Raw genomic sequence first — 8,427 nt, 5'->3', positions numbered from 1 at the left:
ATATAAAATTAAATATATCATAAAAATTTGAAAAAATATATATATTTAAAAGTTCTCATTTTTGTAATTTCTTTAATTCAACTTTTAATTATAATTTAATTTAAATTTAATAACTATATAATTATTTTGGTTCAATAATATAATTTCTAGGAACCCAAATCCTCAATTCAAATAATTAAATGCTAAGAAGTAATGTAAGCGGAAGCAACAAAGCATCAATTACTGTTCTAGACTAAGAGATGATGAATATGAAAGAGAAAATACAAACAGTAGTAAGATCAACATAGTCATCATGTGTATTGATTAGCAATCTGATAATACATAATTACACCAAGAATGTCTGAATGAAAAAATCACTCAGAATGATGAGATCTCTCTCAAGTACAAAGATGATATTCGTATTCAAAAAGCATACAAAAACCCTAGAAAGGAATTCTTATTTATAGCCTAGAAAAGGTAAAGTCAACACTTTCTCCAATAGTTGGTCTCCACATGTAAAGGGGAAATAACTGTTGCATGTATACGTGGCAGACTATGATAGGCAAGGGCTCTTGAGAGATCTTTATTTGAACACTTGAGCAAACCTTACAGAGTTAAACCAAATGCTTTGCGTGCATGGTGTAGAGCTCTACATGCATGAACCAGAGGCTCTGTATAGTAGGACCAGAGGTTTTGCATCTCCAACTCTTTGTTTTCTTACGAGTAGCTCTATATCTATGATCATTCTGGTTCTGGCGTTTGTTCAATTAGCTTCTTGTGCAGAAGTCCTCTGATTGAGGACTTGGTTTCTTTTTACAAGACTTCTACAGCAAGAAATAAGTATAATATAATTTTTTATGAAGATAATAATTAAGTATTTTATTTATAACTTAATGATTATGTTAGTCATGTTTTAACTTTTTTATATTTAAAATAAGATGTTTATCATTTATTTGATTATGTTTATCTGCATTTAGTTTCATGGATTCAAACACGAAGCTTCAATAAGTTGTACTTAAGCACACGTTATTGTAATATTGAATTTAAGTAACATGCATCAATAAACAATATTTTATGTATAAAAATGGTTTTTAAAAGTTTTTTTTTTCAAATGCTTTATAATATAGTATAGAGATATAGATAGAAATAAGAACAAATTATATTATATTTTATTATAATTTGTTTGTTATTTTATTTAATAATTTTCAGTAACTGCTTAATAACTATTAAAATAATAAACCCCTAAACTTATAATAAGATTAACTTTTTGATAGAACTCGTTGGAACTTTTGTTCTATTTCATCAAAGAATTGAAAGATATAAGAAAAAGAAAAAAAAAGTGGGACAGATTCTCATCGAATCCCAAAAAGAGGACTAGTTTGGACTTTATTTGGTCTGTGAAAAAACTCGTTCTTTATTTGTTTTGATTAAAAGATCGGTTTGGAAAAATATCAATGGTGCTGCTTGGTCCCAACTGAAGACATCATAAATTAGTATTTATTTTGTGTAGACGATCCAGATTCAAATATTATAGAAGACTTTGATAGTGAGTAACAATTTATCTCAAAGTTATTTTAAGCAAAACTTTAATAAAAGTTATAGCTAAATCACTCATCATGGCCTAAACCAATGATCATGACATAACAGCAGCGGACCTAGGAGTTTTGCTGAGCGGGCGCATTTTTAAGGTGGTTCAAAGGCCCGTAAAGTCGTCCAATTTATTTTTTAGTCAAATTCCACCATTTCAATGGGTCTTTTTTTTTTAGTTTTTTGGTTGATTTCGAGAATTTTTTGGTTTTTTGGTTGACAGGGTCGACCCTGGCCACGTGCAGCCCGTGCGGCCGCACAGAGCATCAAAGTCTAAAGGGGCATCAAGTTGTCATCTATTACTAGTTTTGAGTTTAATAATTTGGGAATTGGGCAACTGAGCTTTAACCATAAAAACAGGCCGAAGGCCTAGTAATGATGAATATTGAATGCACATCGTGAACCGGTTAACGCCATCATTTCAACAACTCAATCTAATTTCTATTGTTCTTCAAATTTCGACTATTTCGATTTTCAAGGCATGGAGTCCTCTTTCCAGCCGATTAACAGTCATGAAATTAGATTCAAGAAACCAAAAATGGAAATCTCTAATGACTGATTTTTACTGTTGATTGAACTTACCGAGTTGATATGTGAGTTATATTATGATTTATGAATCTTTAAATCTTTTTGCAAAAAAAAAAGTCTAAATTTTTAACTGATTATTATAAAGTTGGGTCATGTGGGTTACTAACCTAGTAGGCTAAGGCTAAGTGGCTTTTCTCATTTTGATAACGAGTCTTCCTCTTGCGTATTGAAATATATGAGAATTGAAATTTTCAATGCACATGAGCATATCACTGTATCAACATAGCATTGCACAACATATTGTGATATTGTCTTAATTATTGGGTATTTGTTCTTTGCAATGCACGGTAACATAGATTATGAATTTCACAATTTATCATTGTTCTTTTGACTTTTGTTTAGTTTGAAGTTTGGCATTACCGCATTAGATTTAAGGGTCGTTTGATTAGTTTTTTATTAAGCTCGATATGGATAATTTAGATGTAATTTACTATTTTTAGTTAGGACTGGCCCTATTGGTTGATAATTTAGGGGCATTTTTTTATTATTTTCGCACACGGCATCAATAATCTTAGGACTGGCCCTATTGGTTGATGTCCATTGTGTTATCTAATATTTCGGAGCACCCTTCAAAGTTTGACTTGGGTACACCTTCCATCCTCCAAAAAGATTATGCTGGCGAATATTGGTTGAGTAAATAAAATTAATTATTATATAACTAGAAGGGTACTCGCGCAATGCAGCGAGATACATCTTGATTTTAATATTTCATTTTATTTTTTATTTCAGTCGATGTTATAGTATGGTCTTATGTGATTTTGAGAAAGCGATGATGTTTATATTTTTGAATAAAATATAAGTTTGAAGATATCATAAAAATTTGACAAAAATATATCGATATTAGCATCAAATTAACTATTTAAAATTCTTCATTTTTTTGTGTAATTTTTTAATTCAATTTTTTTTATAATTTAATTTAGGTACAATAACAAAGCAATTTATATTTGGTTTAATAATATAATTTTCTTATAAAGATGTGATAACAAGGTTCTGGTTATTACCCAAGGTATTTATTATGTGAATTAATTGTTTATGTGGATACATGCTTACATGGGTTATATATGTGAGTATGTGTAGTTTTATGCATAGGATATATACATAATATGTAGATATATATATATATATATATATATATGTGTGTGTGTGTGTGTGTGTATATGTATGTAGAAAATGTTATGTGCATGCAAGCATGTGGGTCCGACTTCCCTAAAAAGGGAAGGTATAAATATGAGGGTAAAGTCTTTTCTTAAATTTCTTGCCTCATTTGGAAATTTGAGATAGATTTGAGAAGTGTTGTCCGGATAATCAAGAATTTGATTCAAATTACCTTTCATCTTCTTCAAAACAGAGTTTTGCATAAAGGTGAGTGATTTCTAAACCTCTTTTGTATAAAGTTTTTATTAGTTTTTATTGAATGTTGCATATAAATTGAAAAGAAATCAATTATTCAATTAAGAGTTTTATCCGGACAAAGAGTTACCGGATTAAGTCTAAACCGGACAAAGTTTGTCCGGATTATTCTTAAACCGAATAAGAGTTATCCGATTTATTCATAAATCGCTTAAGTGTTGTGCGATTTAGGGTGTTAGTGAGAATTTTGAAATATGTAAACCGGTCAAAGATTTTGTACGGAGAAGTATGAATATGACCAAGCATTGGGCGGTTTAGCCTTAAATCGCTTAAAGGTCGTGCGGATTAGTCATAAACCGATCACGTATTGAGCGGTTTAGTCTTAAACCGATCATGTGTTGTCCGGATTGCCTTAAACCGGACATGAATCATGCGATTTAATCTTTAATCGATCAAGGGTTGTCCGAATTAGTAAATCGAACAAAAAACACAAGTGTTGTCCGGATTGTAAATCCGGATAACTTGTCCGGATAACTTATATTTGATAAATTTTAAGTGTTAAATATTCTAGACATTTATATAGTTTAAAATGTCTATTATTGGGTTTGAGTATGGATTATAAAAGGGGTATTTTATATCTTTTTAAATAAAAAGATATGTTCCTACCAAGCGTGGTGACGTAACTCTGTTTTGGTATGAAACTATATTTTGGGAAACCTTCCTAACAAGCGTGGTGACATAAGTCTGTTTTGTATGGAAGTGGATTTTATAAAACGGTTTCTACCAAGCGTGGTGACGTAAGTCTGTTTTGGTATGAAACTTGTTTTAAGTAGTAGTTCCCCCAGACATGGTGACTTTTGTATGTTCTGGCTTGGAACTAAGAATGGGTACTTTCAGACGTGGTGACTTTTGTCTGTTCTGATAAGTAGCCTTGTTTTGATGGAGGAATAAGGATTGCATATCAAGGAGATGTGTACTTGGAATAAGGGAGGCATTGTCATATGTGGATAATATTATAACTCTTATTATTGTTACTAATTGGATTTAATAACTTTGAATCATCATTTATTTGTGATCTGATGAATTAGAGATATTATTCTTATTAGAAACAATAATTTATATGTTATTGAGAAGGGGGAAATGGTTTGTCATAAAGGGCAAGTATTACCTTAAATCTTTCTGTTAACATTTCCAAAAGAATGGTCTAATGATTCAAAGAATCTTTGGTTACAATATTTGTTCTATATTGAGAATGTTGGATCTTTAAGCAGATGTATTTTATTAATAAAACTAAGGTTCTTGTGATTATCCTTTTATACATGTCTTTGAGTACTGCATTATTTGATTGCATTACAAATATTTCTGAGCAAAGATACTTTATTATATTTTGGTGTTCATAACCCTGCAATTGCAAAGAAGGGATTTACTCACTAGACCCTTCTGGTCTAACCCTCAATTTCTGTTTTAAAATTTTGCAATGCAGGAATGGCAGGGTCCAGGGATATTAAAGGGAAAGGAAAAATGTGATTATTTTCCTAACCTGTTATCTGCTTTTGAAGATACATGTTGTATTACATGTGTTAGTACATGATTTGTTTTGGAAATTTTCATATGTAGATTTTATACATATAGGAATCCTTGTACTAGTGAGACCTTGTGATGTAAACTATATTTCTATGTAATGAAGTATGTATTATATGAAAATGTGGTGTTTGGGGGTGTTACAAAAAGATAATAATTATTTATATTGTTAGAACTCGATAATTATTATAATTATATTTTAGATTTTTTATATTTTAAAATGAGATGTTTATCCTCTATTTGATTATGTTTATCCGCAGTTAATTATATGAATTAAAACATCTAGATTTAATAAGTTGTACTTATGCATAATTTACTTGTAATCTTGAATTTTAAGTAATATGCATCAATAAACAGTACTTCGTGCATAAAAAATCGTTTTTAATAGTTTTTGTCAAATGTTTTATAATATAGTATAGATGATGGAAAACATCTAATCAATTTTGATAGAAAGTTGGGAAATTAATTAAAATAGTCATTTTTACCGGTTAGTTTCACCTCTTAGCCATTAATTTACAAGATTTACCAAAATAGTCCTAGGCCAGCAATTTTAAATTTTTTTGCTAACCAGAGTGAAAAATGTAATTTTTTTTCAGCAGGGGTAGAAAGTGTAAAAAAAATTGTCTTTTAGCAGCGTTCGCAATTGCGGACGTGGGTTTTGCAGATCTGTAGTTATTTTTGATAAACTTAGATATAAAATGACTATAAAGTGAAACTAACCCTGAAAAATGATTATTTTAATAAGTTTTCCTTGAAAATTACAAAGTATTATATATATATATATATATATATATATAGGAATGGTATTAAACTACATGCATTTTCATGTACTCTTAGATGTAAAATAGATACCAAAATCTTTGAAAATGTCGCGTTTAAATTACCACAATAAATGTTTTAAAATTACATTTACATAAAATAAAATTTTAAACAAATATGTTGTTTTTTTTATAATTTGTAGCGTTAACCCTCTTTCATGACGTATTTTTTGATAAAAGATCTCCCATTTTGAGGTCCAAAAAACTTGAAATAAATAAATGAAGTTAATTATTATACAATAATGATTGAAAAGATTCAATCAATTTTTATGGACACTTCATCACCTTTTGAATGCGATGGCTCTGTAAAGTGGACAAAGTGACCATGGTGAACCTAATCAATTAGCCTTTTCTTTTTGTTCTCCCAAATGCTATTATTACATCAAAATATATATATATATATATATATATATATATATATATGGGAAAAAGTTCATTTGATAAATGTTAAATATTTGAGAAATAAAAAAGTGATTTTAGTCCTTTATCTGTTCTATATTTGTGGTTTTGACCGTGAAGTATCGGATAATTCCTCATATGAGTATGTATAAGATACATGGGTAGTTTCGTAGCTTTTACAAAAAGGAGGCAAACAAATTCATATGTGAACTTATATATGTGATACACATATGAACGATATGTTCACATGTGAACCCGTTAATTAGTTAATATGTGAATCAGTTATTAAACTCATATGTGAATTAGTTAATAAACTCATATGTGAATAAATTAAAATAGTTTATATGTGAATTACACGAGTTCACATATAAACATATAGTTCATATATGAACATGTTTGTCGCGTAAAGTTACAAAACTACTCTCTCTATTTTTCGCATTGCCCCAATTCTTGACCAGTCAAAGCTGCAAGTTGGGGAACCGGTGTACCCGCCCCGACAAACAGGGATGGAGATTCCTGCAAAACCAACGATCGGGGATGGGGACGGGGATCCCTAAAAGTTAAAAACCAGGGATGGGGACGGGGATGGGTAACGTTGTCTCCGCCCTGCCTGTCCCCGAATATCAAATATTGTTATTATTAAATATATTATTTATAAAAATTAGATCTAATATCTTTTAGATTCAGAAGTACTATTTTGACATTTATATGATTAGCCCCTATATATACACAAATATATACAGAAGACTTCAAACGAGAACCACTTTCATTTTATGAAAACATGAGAACTCCTGTTGTTATGGACTACTTGGCCCGCAACCTAGGTCGTGCCAAATATTTTTTTTGAACGGAAACCATGCAAATTTATAAAACCATAAAAAAAAATACAGCGTTTAAACGTTCGACCACACCCAACAAACCAAGAAAACAAAAGACTTGGACATCACCCCGTCGCGCCAAATATATTGAAGAGTGTTTTCTTGTTTTCATAAAATAAAAGTGTTTTCGTTTGAGCCGTCACCTATATATAAATATACTACATTAATGGTTCAAATCTCCATTGGAACTAGGACATGCAAATTTTTCTTTGATTTTCGTTCGGTTTCTTCGTAGAACTTGTTGTAATTCCTAAAACTCTTTTTATCTATTGAAGCCACTTAGAGAAGTCATTAGAGAGGAAATGAAGAAGGTAGTAGGGAAAAAAAAGGGGTGTTGGGTGTCTGGACAACAACGAAACAGAGAACACGTGATTATTAAGAGAGAAGACAATGCGTTCACGGTTGAAGAATGATGCAAGATGGATTTGTACAATGAATTTGAAGTTTTGTAATTGTTATTATTACGATTTTTCCTTTAGAAACTTTTTGGTTCATAAAATTAGAAATTGCGGAAAAAAGTCCTAAAAACTTCTTGTGTTGGTTACTACTAAGGATGAAGAACGTTGTTGCTTGTTACCATTATATGTGTTATGCATAATGGTTTAGCACTAAAATGGATTTTCACTAAAACATCGGCACACAATAAAAACATTGTTTGATTCAATCTGTGAAACATATGAGTTAAACACTATAGTGTTGCTTCACATCGTGAAACATCACAGTGCCACTAACATAAACAATGTAGCGTTGTTTCACACTAATAATTGTTGTTTCGTATTGTGGAAAAACAACGAATATGACACAATATAGTATTGTTGCACACTGTCAAAGCAATCTAGTGTAATTTCACACTAGAAAAATAATACATGTAACGACACTCATATTAGCAGTGCTATCTTGTTTTCACAATGTAATTAACATTAAAGTGTTAATTACATTGTGAAAACAACATAGTGCCACTGATATGACACAATGTAGTAAACACATGAGTTAATATTGAAGGGTTGTTTGACAGTGCCACTGATGTAAAATAATATAAATTGTTTCACACTGTGAGTTAACTTGTATTGTTTAATGTAAATATTACAATGATTTTAAATAAAAATAAAAATAAAATATTGGAGATAAATTAAAGAGAATAAATGCTCATTTTGTAGAGTAAATTACATTTTTAGCTCTTGTGGTTTTAAATAAAATAATTATACAAATGGTCATTGTGATTGTCATTTTGTTTTGGATTTGGTCCC

This window comes from Cynara cardunculus (assembly GCF_001531365.2).
Source record: "Cynara cardunculus var. scolymus isolate 2C chromosome LG 16, CcrdV1, whole genome shotgun sequence".
NCBI classification, from domain to species: Eukaryota; Viridiplantae; Streptophyta; class Magnoliopsida; order Asterales; family Asteraceae; genus Cynara; species Cynara cardunculus.
Note: the sequence above shows the minus strand (reverse complement) of the source record.